This window comes from Triticum dicoccoides, chromosome 3B (genome assembly GCF_002162155.2).
Source record: "Triticum dicoccoides isolate Atlit2015 ecotype Zavitan chromosome 3B, WEW_v2.0, whole genome shotgun sequence".
Taxonomy (NCBI): domain Eukaryota; kingdom Viridiplantae; phylum Streptophyta; class Magnoliopsida; order Poales; family Poaceae; genus Triticum; species Triticum dicoccoides.
In genome coordinates, this window is record NC_041385.1 from 410,122,036 (window position 1) to 410,135,073 (window position 13,038).

Below are 13,038 nucleotides of genomic sequence, written 5' to 3' on the forward strand. Positions count from 1 at the left end.
CCCAAGCGGATTCAAGACCCCTTTCTAGGGAAGACAATCAAGACCTCCGTACAGAGAAGAACGGTGCCTTTGTATCCTTGCCTTTGTTGATTGTGGACCATGTGTATCTCTTTGTGTTCGGTGATCTAGCACTCGTGTGATTGATTCTATGTCGGTTTCGTGATTCTCTCGCGTTCTCCCCGTGTTTTCCCCTTTGTGCTTCCATGTGTTCTTCGTGAATCTCCGTAGGATCCTCTCCAAACATGAAAGATCGTCCAACTAGGGTTTTGCCCTACATCACAATGCCACTCAAGGCTTGGAACTCAGCTTCATCATCAATTAGCTTGGACGGGTCAACTTCATGGGCAAAGGTGTGCTTACGGATTGGGGGGATCAGGCCTATCACTTTATAAGATGGTGTTGGCATCTTCTGATTTCCCATGTCATAAGCCTGATGATACTTGGTGAGGTCTGTCTCATTAGCAATCAGGCTGGCCAGAGGACGTATCTCCTTCACGCAAGCAGCAAAGTCCTTCTGTTCAAACAGAGTGCCATCCTCCTTGAGGCTTCGATAACTGATATAGATGTCGACCGGGTCTAATTTCAGTAGCCATGCTTTGGCCCGGCTTAAGGCAGTCACGGCTCTGGCTCTCGCTGATGATCGCTTCATTTCATTAAACCGCTGGGGCAACATAGAAAGCTTCCTTAGCACGTCAACCAAGAGTGTGGGGGCTTCATTGGACGGAGCAATTGTGGCCAATGTGCGCTGAGCACTAGTGTAAAGTTGCTCCACCAATGTGTAGACCACCTTTAGCTTCACCAGCATGTCTTGGTTCAGATTGGTGCTTCGAGGGCCTGCAAAGTGATCATTGGATGGGTTAAAAGCGGATAATATCATCACAAAGGATATTCAAAAATTGACAGTCATCAGGTGACTTACCAAAAATAGCAGACACCATCTGAGTCACCTGGCATTTTAAGCCGGTAAGTTCAGTGGTCGCTTCCTCGAGAGCCGTCTCTGCCTTTTCAGCTTGTTGTGTTAAGGCAATCTTCTCTTCAGACCAGCCGCTCTTTTCAACTTCATAGCTGGCTTTCAACTTTTCTGCCTCAAACATGCTGAATTCGAACTTTGAGTCCGCCTTCTGGGTCTTAGACTCTTGTAGCTCCAGACGAGTCTTTAATTCAGACAGCTCTGATTGAAGTTGAGTAGTAGTGGTCTATACACACACCGGGTTAAAATCATGAGTTCATAACAATAAGTCCCAAGCCTTTTGCAGGCAACAACACTTGGCACTTGGGGGCTAATGTCTACTGGAAGCTCTATTTATGTGGCGGCTTATGTGAATAAGTCCCAAGCACTTTGCGAGCTAGAGTACTTGGCACTTGGGGGCTAATGGATGTTGCTTGTTTTTTGTTGCAATTTTACGATGACACCTTGGTGCTACAGCCGGCCATTGCCGGCTCAGGAGAACTACACAGCTTTGAGCCGGATTTTGAAAGGATTGTTGCATAGGTTATTATTCATGTTCATGGTGATCAAGTCTACAACATATTCAAAATAAGCAGTAAACTTGGGGGCTGGCAGGATATGCATAAATTAAGAGTAAAGAGATTATACCTCAAATTTGTGGTGCATCTGCTTCACCATGTCAACTTCAATATCATGGCTGCTGTGTACTTGGCTGACAAAGCCAGAGTATATTTTGCCAATGCCTAGTTGAGCATAGTGGGCAACATCAAATCGCACTTTGCGCGGCTCAGCATGTTCTTCCTTGGCAAAATGCCTGGCCAGCATGGTAGGTCTCCCCGGCTCAGTAAAGCCCGTTGATACGTCTCCAACGTATCTATAATTTAGGAAGCATTCATGCTATATATTATCTATTTTGGATGTTTATGGGCTTTACTAAGCACTTTTATTATTTTTGGGACTAACCTATTAATCGGAGGCCCAACCCATATTGTTGTTTTCTTGCCTATTTTAGTGTTTCGAAGAAATGGAATATCAAACGGAGTCCAAACGGAATGAAACCTCCGGGAAAGTTATTTTTGGAATGGAAGCAATCCAGGGGACTTGGAGTGCACATAAGGGAAGCTTCGAGGTGGCCACGAGGCAGGGAGGCGCGCCCACCTCTCTCGGGCGCGCCCCCCACCCTCGTGGGCCCCTTGTGGCTCCCCTGACCGACTTATTTTGCCGGTATATCTCCATATACCCTAAAAACATTGGGGAGCACAATAGATCGGGAGTTCCGCCGCCGCAAGCCTCTATAGCCACCAAAAACCAATCGGGACCCTGTTCCGGCACCCTGTCGGAGGGGGAATCTGTCGGATGTTGGGTTCCAGCAGACCCTTAAGGTTCGAACTCTGGGGTGCGCACGAAGATCTTTCCCCTACCGATCTACGTCTGATTGTCTCGAGAGGATCTAAGCTAAAACGATGAACAACACAAGGGACACAAGATTTATATTGGTTCGGGCCACCGTTGTGGTGTAATACCCTACTCCAGTGTGTGGTGTGGTGGATTGCCTCAGGGGCTAATGATGAACAGTACAAAGGGTGAACAGCCTCGCTAGAGGTGTTCTTGAGCTGGTGCGATGAACTGCTTGAGTGAGTTCGATTGCCTCTCTCTCTAATGAGCCCTTGATCTGTCCGTCCCTTTCCTTTGTGGTGGCTAGTCCTATTTATAGAGGCCCTGGTCCTCTTCCCAAATATTGAGCGGGAAGAGCGCCAACAACGGCCATTTCGAAGGGGAACATCTAGTACAAGTTATCCTGACTAAAGGTGGTCTTCGGCTGCCAAAGGCACTGGCGATGACGCTGTCTTGGGCTCCATGGTGACCTCCATCCTGCCGCTCTGCTGGTCTTGGTCTCGTTGCACTGAAATGGCAACCTTTGCCTGATGCCTCGGTACTCCACATCTGTGCTTGCCCCCTTTGCACCAAAGAGGAAACAAGGACACTATGCAGGCAGGCGCCCGCCTGGCGCCCGCCTGGTCTCGATCATCATGGCTTGCTTCACGAGCACCTCGCGAGGTACCCTGCCTTGATCTCTCCACCTCCTCATGAGCCTGCCTAGCGAGGCCATCCTGAGAAAGCCTTGCGTCGTCCGCCCTGCGAGGCTGGGCCCCTCGCGAGGGTCTTGAATCTCGTGCTGATGAAGATGGGCCGTACTGGGCCGCCACTTGAGCCACGCCGCAAGCCGCAGGCTGGCAAGTCTGGGGACCCCCGTTCCCAGAACGCCGACAGAAGCCCCCGGGCCCAAGGTGCGGTCGGACTTGGCTTAGCGGAGAAGCGAAGGGGCAAGTGCGGAGAAGACGACAGCAGCCCCATCAGCCTGCGGCCTTGGGCGCCGCGTGGCGGTTGATTGGACGTGGGCGTCTCCGCTTCCCCATGCTGCTTCGGCAACTGCTCGACTTGACAAGTCCCTGCATGCAGAAACGGGTCATGATTACCTGCGATCATGGAGGCCGATGGTTGGCCTCCTTCGGCTATAAAGGCGGGAGAACGCAAGCCTCCACTGTATATCCTCCTCCTCGCTCCCTTGTTTATCCCCATTTCATCCGCTTACTGTCCTCCATGGCTCCGCCCAAAAGGTTCTCGGCCGCAGAGAAGGGAAAGGCTCGCCGGGAAGGGCCTGACTCTCCCTTGCCCAAGCACGTCCGGGGTCGTCCCCGCAAGCACCCTGCATCGCCCGCGACGGCTCCCCGCGGTTGCGGCTGCAATCTCCCGCACGGCGACAGGAGCCTGGTGGGTGAGGGTAGGTGCGTCGTGGCTGCGCGGCCCCCCAGGCCGCGCTTCCACTCGGCGGAGGTGCTGTCGGAGTTCGTCGTGTGGTCAGCGGACCCGACCGGCACCTGGCTCCAGCTTCCCCGCTTCTTTGCAGGTGAAATTTTGGCCGGCGCTCCATGCGGCCTCTGGCTTCAAGCGGATGGTTGCTGCAGCAGGGCCTCCTGGGCTTCGCTGGAGGTCTCTGTCACCGGGAATGTGGCCCTGACCCGCGGCTGGCAAACGTTTGCCTGCGCGCGTGGCCTGAGCCAGTGTCGGTGTACTAGAGTACGGGTACCCTAGTACCCCGAACTTGTGCACGGGCGGTTGCAGCATCCCGCGGCAAGGCTTGCCGGGTGACCGCCAAGACCCTCCGTGGTTCCCTTGAAGACCATTCAAGAACAAAGTACTCAAACCAAGGCCCCGGCAAGAGGAGCTTGCCGGGAAGGCCAACCAAGGCCACGGCAAGAGGAGCTTGCCGGGAAGGCCAACCAAGGCCCCGGCAAGAGGAGCTTGCCGGGAAGGCCAACCCAGGCCCCGGCAAGAGGATCTTGCCGGCAAGAGGATCTTGCCGGGAAGGCATACCAAGAAAGCTTGCCGCAACACACCGCGCGTCCCGGCAAGGCCCGGTGAGTGACAAGCTCCCAAACACGACAAGACGACGACCGCGGCAAGGAGCTTGCCGCGGGAAACCCCCACTTCGTGCCCGCGCTCCAGCACACCTGCTAACGTGTCGCTCTAGGACTCTACCAAGCACACGTGGCAGGAGGCCGCGCAGCTAGGGGTGCGCAGTGGCAAGCAGGCGCTGACAAGATAACCATCGTGGCAAACGGTGGTGCTCCTAACGGTCACTTTTTGCACTGTTTAGGCAACTCAGACGGGCATTCAATGACCTTGTCCCCTGCCGTCAGAGTTAGGTAGGGTGCACTGTGTCCACAGTAGCGGTAGCTGCACCTACCGCATCCTTTTCCATTTTTACCCTTCTAGTCTGCGTTGCCACCTGTGGGTGACCCCTTGAAAGTATAAAAGGAGGCCCAAGCGCAACGTAGAAGGGGTTCGGCTCATTCGAAACATCAGGAACACTCTCACGCTCGGTCTGGCAGCGTCCATCGCTCCTGAGCAAGAATTCAATACACACAAACAAGCAGCAGTAGGGTTTTACGCATCCGTGCGGCCCGAAGCTGGGTAAAACCGCTCGCGTGTACTGCCACGATCCGCTCTTTGTGCGGTCTCCGCCTCCCTCCGAACCGACAGGGGCCCGGTCCCCATAGGTGTTGGTGGATCAGTTTCCCCCGACAGCCAGCGGTGGACCCTACATTTCAGGTTCGACGACCACTCCACCCTCTACATGAGGGTGTTCGGGGAAGACGGCCGCTGCAATGGGTGCTGCCCCGAAGACGGTGACGGCGGCCGGGTACCCAGCCTCGGCGAAGGTCGGGATGAAGTCGAAGGCAGGCGCGTGGCCGGCGGCGTTCGCGGCTCGCCAAGCTTCGGTGGCTCCCCTTCGGACAGCAGCTCCTCTAGCGGTGGCCGCGACCAGCCTCCGCACCGTCGCGCTCGCCTTGAGGGAGGTAGCGGGTCAGTCTGCCGTCGCGCCTCAGTGAAGCGTGAGGAGGAGTCTGACTGAGCTCCGGAGGCAGTACGAGCCCTCACCGCGAGTCGATGCCGAGCGAGCCGTGCCTATTTTGTTTTTCTTCCTTCCCTGCGCAAAGAAAGAGAGTAGTGTAGGGCCCCGTGCGGGCATGCTGGACTGTTGTCGTTAACTATTATGTTGTTTCCGCTATTTTTCGTGCTGTGTTTTGGTGTCGCATGCTTGCATGTAAGAATTACTTAGCTTAGGGGGACTTGCCATAGTCTTTGCTTCCCGAGGCTGAGGCCTTGTCCCGCGCTTCGTGTCCTGCAAGGATTGGTCAGGAGAGGTAACTTCTGGTCTTAGTCGCGAGGGCGACCGACTCAGGTCCTGTGTTCGTGTCACGATGCCCGTGGGGCACGGACTGGGAGGGGTGCTCCCGTAGTGGACTTGGATAGGAAAGCCTCACACGACTGGGGCAGACAACACTCGCGAGGGAGCTTGCACAGCCCCCTGGCAAGACTTGCGCGAGAGAAAACGAGCCAAGCAGGCGAGAAAGACAGAGAGTCACAAGTCAAGGATGGCAACAATGCTGAAAGCAACTCCAATAAAACTCCAAACAGGGACGAACAAGACAACTGTAGAAAGCAAATGGAAAAGCCGCGTCTGGCACCTAATCTAGTCTTCTACGTCTTCTCACCAGCGCGGAGCTAAGTGCTGCCACTGGGCGTGGGTGGGAGCCCCCGAGGCCCGAGGGCGGCTCTCCAGAGACTCTGGGGCGTGTACAGCCCCAACTCATTATTACATGAGAGTGTCACGGGCGGCGAGCTTCACAGGCATTGGCCTTCTTCATAGGCTCCGGGCCTTTCTCAGGGCGATGAGCTTCACAGGCATTGGCATTCTTCACAGGCACCGGGCCTTTCTTGGTTTGTCTAGCTTCACAGGCGTCGGGCCTTCTTTACAGGCGCTGGGCCTTTCTTCAAGGGTAGAACTTCCGGAGGTGCTGGATGTTCCACGCGTTCCGAATGGGCACCCCCTCCTGAGTCTCCAAGCGTGCGGCGCCAGGCCTGGAGACATGAACAACCTTGAATGGGCCCTCCCACATGGGCGAGAGCTTGTGCAGCCCCTCCCTGGAGAGCACCCGTCTGAGCACGAGGTCACCTAACTCGAGGGTTCTGGGGCGGATGCTGTGGCAGTGGTACCGCCGCAGCGCCTGTTGGTATCTCGTAGCCCGGAGCGCAGCCTCCCGACGGCGTCCCTCCCCAAGCACGAGGTCCATCCCCCGCATGGCGTCCTGCTGTGCTTCGTTGAAAGCCAGGACCCGTGCGGAGTGATGCTTGACCTCGTGAGGAAGGACCGCCTCAGCACCATAGACGAGGAAGAACGGGGTTTCGCCGGTCGACTTGGTTGCGGTAGTGCGGATGGACCATAGCACGGACTGAAGCTCGTCATGCCAGCCCATGCCGCAGGCCTCCAGCTTCTTCTTGAAGGTCCAGGTTTTGAGGCCTTTCAGGACCTCCGCGTTGGCGTGTTCAGCTTGGCCGTTGCTGCGAGGGTGTGCCACCGAAGCATAGCATATCTGCGTTCCAAGATTAGCACAATATGTTTTGAAGAGATTGCTGGTGAACTGCGAACCATTGTCGGTGATGATGCAATTAGGTACCCCAAACCGGCTCACGAGGCCCTTGATGAACTTGACCGCTGAGCCAGCCGGGAAGGTGCGGACAGCCTCCACCTCTGCCCACTTTGTGAACTTGTCGATGGCGACATAGAGGTAGAGGTAGCCCCCTAGCGCCCGAGGAAAAGGGCCAAGGATGTCCAGTCCCCAAACAGCGAAAGGCCATGAGAGGGGAATGGTCTGAAGGCCCTGAGCTGGCTGATGAATCTGCTTGGCGTGGAATTGATAGGCTTCACAAGCCTTCACCAGCTCGATTGCGTCGTTGAGTCTTGTTGGCCAATAGAACCCACTACGAAACGCCTTGCCGACGAGTGTGCGTGAAGACGAGTGGTGCCCGCAGTCTCCACCGTGAATGTCTGCCAGTAACTCTTTCCCTTGCTCCCTGGAGATGCACCATAGGGTAACGTCATTCGGCTGCTTCCGGTAGTGCTCTCCGTCTTGGATGCAGTAGGCTGTGGCCTGTCACGCCACGCGTTCCGCGTCCTCCTCCTTTTCTAGCAGAATCCCCTGTACTAGGTAATCCTTGAACTCCGCGGTCCAGCATCCCTCCTGAGGCTCCAGCGCTAGGAGCAGGCGCACTCCTGAGGTCGGGCCACAGGCCGAGGCCCCCAAGGCAGGCGGTTGAGGGAGCTCCTCCCGAGGTTGTGCCGTGCTTGATAGTGATGGTGTTGCTGAAGGTTTGAAGAGCCGTTCCTCGAAGACGCCAAGCTCCTGAGGCAACCACCTGGACGCCCTCCTGGCGATGTCATCCGCCTCTTGATTAGTGTCGCGAGGCACATGCTGCAACTCCAGCCCCCAAAACTGCTTCTCCATCCTGCGTACCTCCCAAGATATGCTTCCATGTGCTTGTCTTTCGGCTCGTATACCTTGTTGGAGAAATTGATGAGGAGTTGTGAATCGCCCTTGATGACGAGGTGCTTTACCCCTAAGGCGACTGCAGCTTTCAAGCCAGCTATCAGGCCCTCGTATTCTGCTATGTTGTTGGAGACCTTCTCTCCATGCTGGAAGCAGAGTTGCACGGCATAGTAAAGCTTGTCCTGAGTAGGAGATATGAGCACCGCACCAGCCCCCGCGCCATGTCGCGAGAACGCCCCGTCGAAGTACATGACCCAGCCGTCCGGTGCCTCACTTCCTGGGGAAAGCGACCGATCCTCGCCTGCTTCGAGCCTTGGTGCTTCCGTCCATTCTGCCACAAAATCTGCAACTGCAGTTCCCTTGATGACTCTGGTCGTGCTGAATTCCAGCTGAAACGCTTGCAGCTTGATGTTCCATTCAGCGACCCTTCTAGCTGAGTTGGGGCTCCTGAGTACCCTTTCCAAGGGATATGCCGAGACGACCTTGATGAGATGGCCTTGAAAGTAGTGCCGCAGCTTGCATGAGGCCACTAGCAATGCAAGGAGGAGTTTTGGGGGCATGGGGTAGCACGCCCTTGCGTCCTGTAGTACCATGCTAAGGAAGTATATAGGATGCTCGATGAGGTTGAGGGTGGTGGCGTGGCCTGCATCTTCCGGAGGTCGAGGCGCCTCCTGAGGCGGCGGATCCACCAGCGCCTGGTCGCCCGACGGGGCCTCCTCTGCTCTGGGTGCGTCCACCTGCTGAGGCTGATCCTCTTCTGCTGCGGTCGTGGTCTTCGCGAGGTTTTCTTGGCTCTGCTCCACTCCGGCCGGGGCCGTGGCTGGCGAGGCCATGGCCCGGCGCTCCTCCCTAACCACCACCAGGGCTGCGCTGGCGGAGTAGGGTGTGGCCGCAAGGTAGAGCACCAAGGGCTCCTAGGGGGGCGCAGCTACCATCACCGGAGGGTTGGTAAGGTACTTCTTGAGATCTTGGAATGCCTTGTCGGCCTCTTCAGTCCATTCGAACGGGCCCTTCTTCTTCATTAGCTTGAAGAAGGGCAGTGCTCGCTCCCCCAGCTTGGAGATGAAGCGTCCCAACGTGGTTACATGCCCGGTGAGCTTCTGCATTTCTCTGAGGGTCTTCGGAGGACTCATGTCTTTGACTGCTTTGACTTTCTCCGGGTTAGCCTAGATGCCCCTGTGTGATACAAGGAAGCCCAAGAGTTTGCCTGAGGGGACTCCGAATACGCACTTCTCCGGGTTGAGCCGCAGATCCACTTCACGGAGGCTCTCGAAGGTTTCTTCCAGGTCCCGTATCAGGGTTTTCGCCTCCCGAGACTTCACCACAATGTCGTCAACGTAGGCCTCATCGTTTCTCCCGAGCTGCCGGCCCAAGGCGATGTGCATCAGCCGCTGAAAGGTCGTGCCCGCATTGCGCAACCCGAAAGGCATGCAGGTATAGCAGTATACTCCACACGGGGTCAAGAAAGCCGTTTTCTCCACGTCTTCCACCGCCATCTTGATCTGGTGATAGCCCGAGAAGGCATCTAGGAAGCACAATAGGTCACACTCGGCGGTGGAATCGATGATCTGGTCGATGCGAGGGAGCGGGAATGGATCTTGTGGGCAGGCCTTGTTGAGGTTGGTGAAGTCGACACACATGCGTTCCTTTCCTCCCTTTTTCGGCACAACAATAGGGTTGGTTAACCATTCAGGATAGCGAACTTCGCGAATGACGCCTGCTGCTTCTAACTTGCAATTTTCTTGGACGATGAAGGCCTGCTTCTCGGTGGACTGTCGCCTTGCCTTTTGCTTCACGGGGCGCACGTTGGGGCACATGTTGAGGTGGTGTTCAATCACATCCCTCGGGACCCCTGCCAGCTGATCAGGTTCCCACGCAAACACCTCCTTGTTTGCACGCAGAAATTTCACCAGGGCCTCCTCCTGCTCAGAGTCGAGATTGGCGCCTATGGTGAAGGTGGCGCCAGAGAATCCATCCTCATCGACTGGTACTTGCTTGGTCTCCGCCTTGTCTTGGGTGAATAGCTGCTTCTTGTTGGCCGGCGCAGCCCCCATGGGCTCAAGGTTATCCGCGCTGGCGGGCTGCGCCACTGCGGCCGTCTTGAAAGCAAGCTTGAGCACCTACATCGCATCTCTTGTGTCTCCGGGCACGGTAAGGACGCCGCTGCTCCCATGCATCTTCATGAGGTTCTAAGACGGGTGAGTCACTGCCATGAACTGGGCCAAGGCTTGGTAGCCGAGGATGGCGTTGTACGGGAGGCCGATGGAGGCGACGTCGAAGTCGACCAGCTCCGTGCGAAAGTTGTCGTGGGTGCCGAAGGTCACTGGGAGGCGAATCTGCCCCAGGGAGCCGGTGGAGCTGCCTCCAACGCCCGAGAAGGGCCTGGTGGGCTGGAGCCATCCTAGCGGCACGTGGAGGAGGCTGAAGGCCTCCACCGAGAGCACGTTGAGGCCGGCACCACGGTCGATGAGGGTCCTGGTGATGGCCACCCAGTCCGGAGGGGCTTCTCGGCGCTTGAGGACGGCGCCAACCTGGCGGACGAATGGCTTGACATGGCGGCTCGAAGGTGGTGCCTGTGATCTGCCCAGGATGCCTGCGACGACTAGGGGTGCCGGCGCAGCATGATGGGCGAGGAAGAGGCTGCGCAACTCCTCCCAGGAGGCCACAGAAGCCGCTGGAAGGTGGAGCAGCCACATGCGCGGGACGCTGGTGAGGTCCATGGGAAGCCAGTTCGCCATGACCTTGTCGTCGCCTCCGGCCTTGAGGATGGCTTCTTCATATGCTAGTAGGAAGGCCAATGGGTCGGCCGTGCCGTCGTAGCGCGGCGGCATGTCCAGCTTGAACTTGTTCGGCAACCGCACATGTCGCAAGGCGGGGGCCAGGGCTTGGAGCCCCCTGGTTTCCGCGCCGGCTTTGACAGTCGGAGCAGGCGGTGCGTTGGCCGCCGTGAGGGCAGAGTGCGGTGCTGGTGGAGAACGGGTCGGCAGAAGGGAAAGCTCTGGCGCACCCCTACCTGGCGCGCCAAATGTCAGATGTTGGGTTCTGGCAGACCCTTAAGGTTCGAACTCTGGGGCGCGCACGAAGATCTTTCCCCTACCAATCTACGTCCGATTATCTCGAGAGGATCTAAGCTAAAACGATGAACAACACCAGGGACACGAGATTTATACTGGTTCGGGCCATCGTTGTGGTGTAATACCCTACTCCAGTGTGTGGTGTGGTGGATTGCCTCAGGGGCTGATGATGAACAGTACAAAGGGTGAACAGCCTCGCGAGAGGTGTTCTTGAGCTGGTGCGATGAACTGCTTGAGTGAGTTCGATCGCCTCTCTCTCTAATGAGCCCTTGATCTGTCCGTCCCTTTCCTCTGTGGTGGCTAGTCCTATTTATAGAGGCCCTGGTCCTCTTCACAAATATTGAGCGCGAAGGGCGCCAACAACGGCCATTTTGAAGGGGAACATCTAGTACAAGTCATCCTGACTAAAGTTGGTCTTCGGATGCCAAAGGCACTGGTGATGACACCGTCTTGGGCTCCACGGTGACCTCCATCCTGCCGCTCTGCTGGTCTTGGTCTCGTTGCACTGAAATGGCAACCTTTGCCTGATGCCTCGATACTCCACGTCTGTGCTTGTCCCCTTTGCACCAAAGAGGAAACAAGGACACTATGCACGCTGGCGCCCGCCTGGTCTCGATCGTCATGGCTTGCGTCACGAGCACCTCGCGAGGTACCCTGCCTTGATCTCTCCGCCTCCTCGCGAGCCTGCCTGGCGAGGCCGTCCTGAGGAAGCCTTGTGTCATGCACCCCACGAGGTTGGGACCCTCGCGAGGGTCTTGAATCTCGTGCTGATGAAGATGGGCCGTACTGGGCCGCCACTTGAGCCACGCCGTAGGCCGCTGATACGTCTCCAACGTATCTATGATTTTTGATTGTTCCATGCTATTATATTACCTCTTTTGGATGTTTATGGGCTTTATTTTACACATTTATATCATTTTTGGGACTAACCTACTAACCGGAGGCCCAGCCCATATTGCTGTTTTTTGCCTATTTCAGTATTTGGAAGAAAAGGAATATCAAACGGAGTCCAAACAGAATGAAACCTTCGGGAGCATTATTTTTGGAACAAATCTGATCCGGAGAGCCTGGAGTGCAAGTCAAGAAAGCTCTGAGGGCCCCACGAGATAGGAGGGTGCCCCCCCTGTAGGGCGCGCCCCCCTGTCTCGTGGGCCCCTCAGGCGGCCACCGACGTACTTCTTCCTCCTATATATACCTACGTACCCCGAAAACATCCAGGAGCACCACGAAACACAATTTCCACCACCGTAACCTTCTGTATCCGCGAGATCCCATCTTGGAGCCCTTGCCGGCACTCTGCCGGACGGGGAAGCAACCACGTTGGGCCTCTACATCAACATCCTTGCCCCTCTGATGAGTTGTGAGTAGTTTACCACAGACCTACGGGTCCATAGTTATTAGCTAGATGGCTCCTTCTCTCTTTTTGGATCTCAATACAATGTTCTCCCCCTCTCTTGTGGAGATCTATTCGATGTAATCTCTTTTTGCGGTGTGTTTGTCGAGATTCGATGAATTGTGGGTTTATGATCAAGTTTATCTATGAATAATATTTGAATCTTCTCTGAATTCTTTTATGTATGATTGAGTTATCTTTGCAAGTCTCTTTGAATTATCGGTTTGGTTTGGCCTACTAGATTGATCTTTCTTGCCATGGGAGAAGTGCTTAGCTTTGGGTTCAATCTTGCGGTGTTCTTACCCAGTGACAGAAAGGGTTGCAAGACATGTATCGTATTGTTGCCATCGAGGATAACAAGATGGGGTTTATATCATATTGCATGTGTTTATCCCTCTACATCATGTCATCTTGCTTAATGTGTTGCTCTGTTCTTATGAACTTAATACTCTAGATGCAGGCAGGAGTCGGTCGATGTGTGGAGTAATAGTAGTAGATGCAGGCAGGAGTTGGTCTACTTGTTATGGATGTGATGCCTATATACATGATCATGCCTAGATAATCTCATAACTATGCGCTTTTCTATCAATTGCTCGACAGTAATTTGTTCACCCACCGTAATACTTATGCTATCTTGAGAGAAGCCTCTAGTGAAACCTATGGCCCCGGGGTCTATCTCTTATCGTATTTGCTTTCAATCTACTTTATTTGCATCTTTACTTTTTGCAT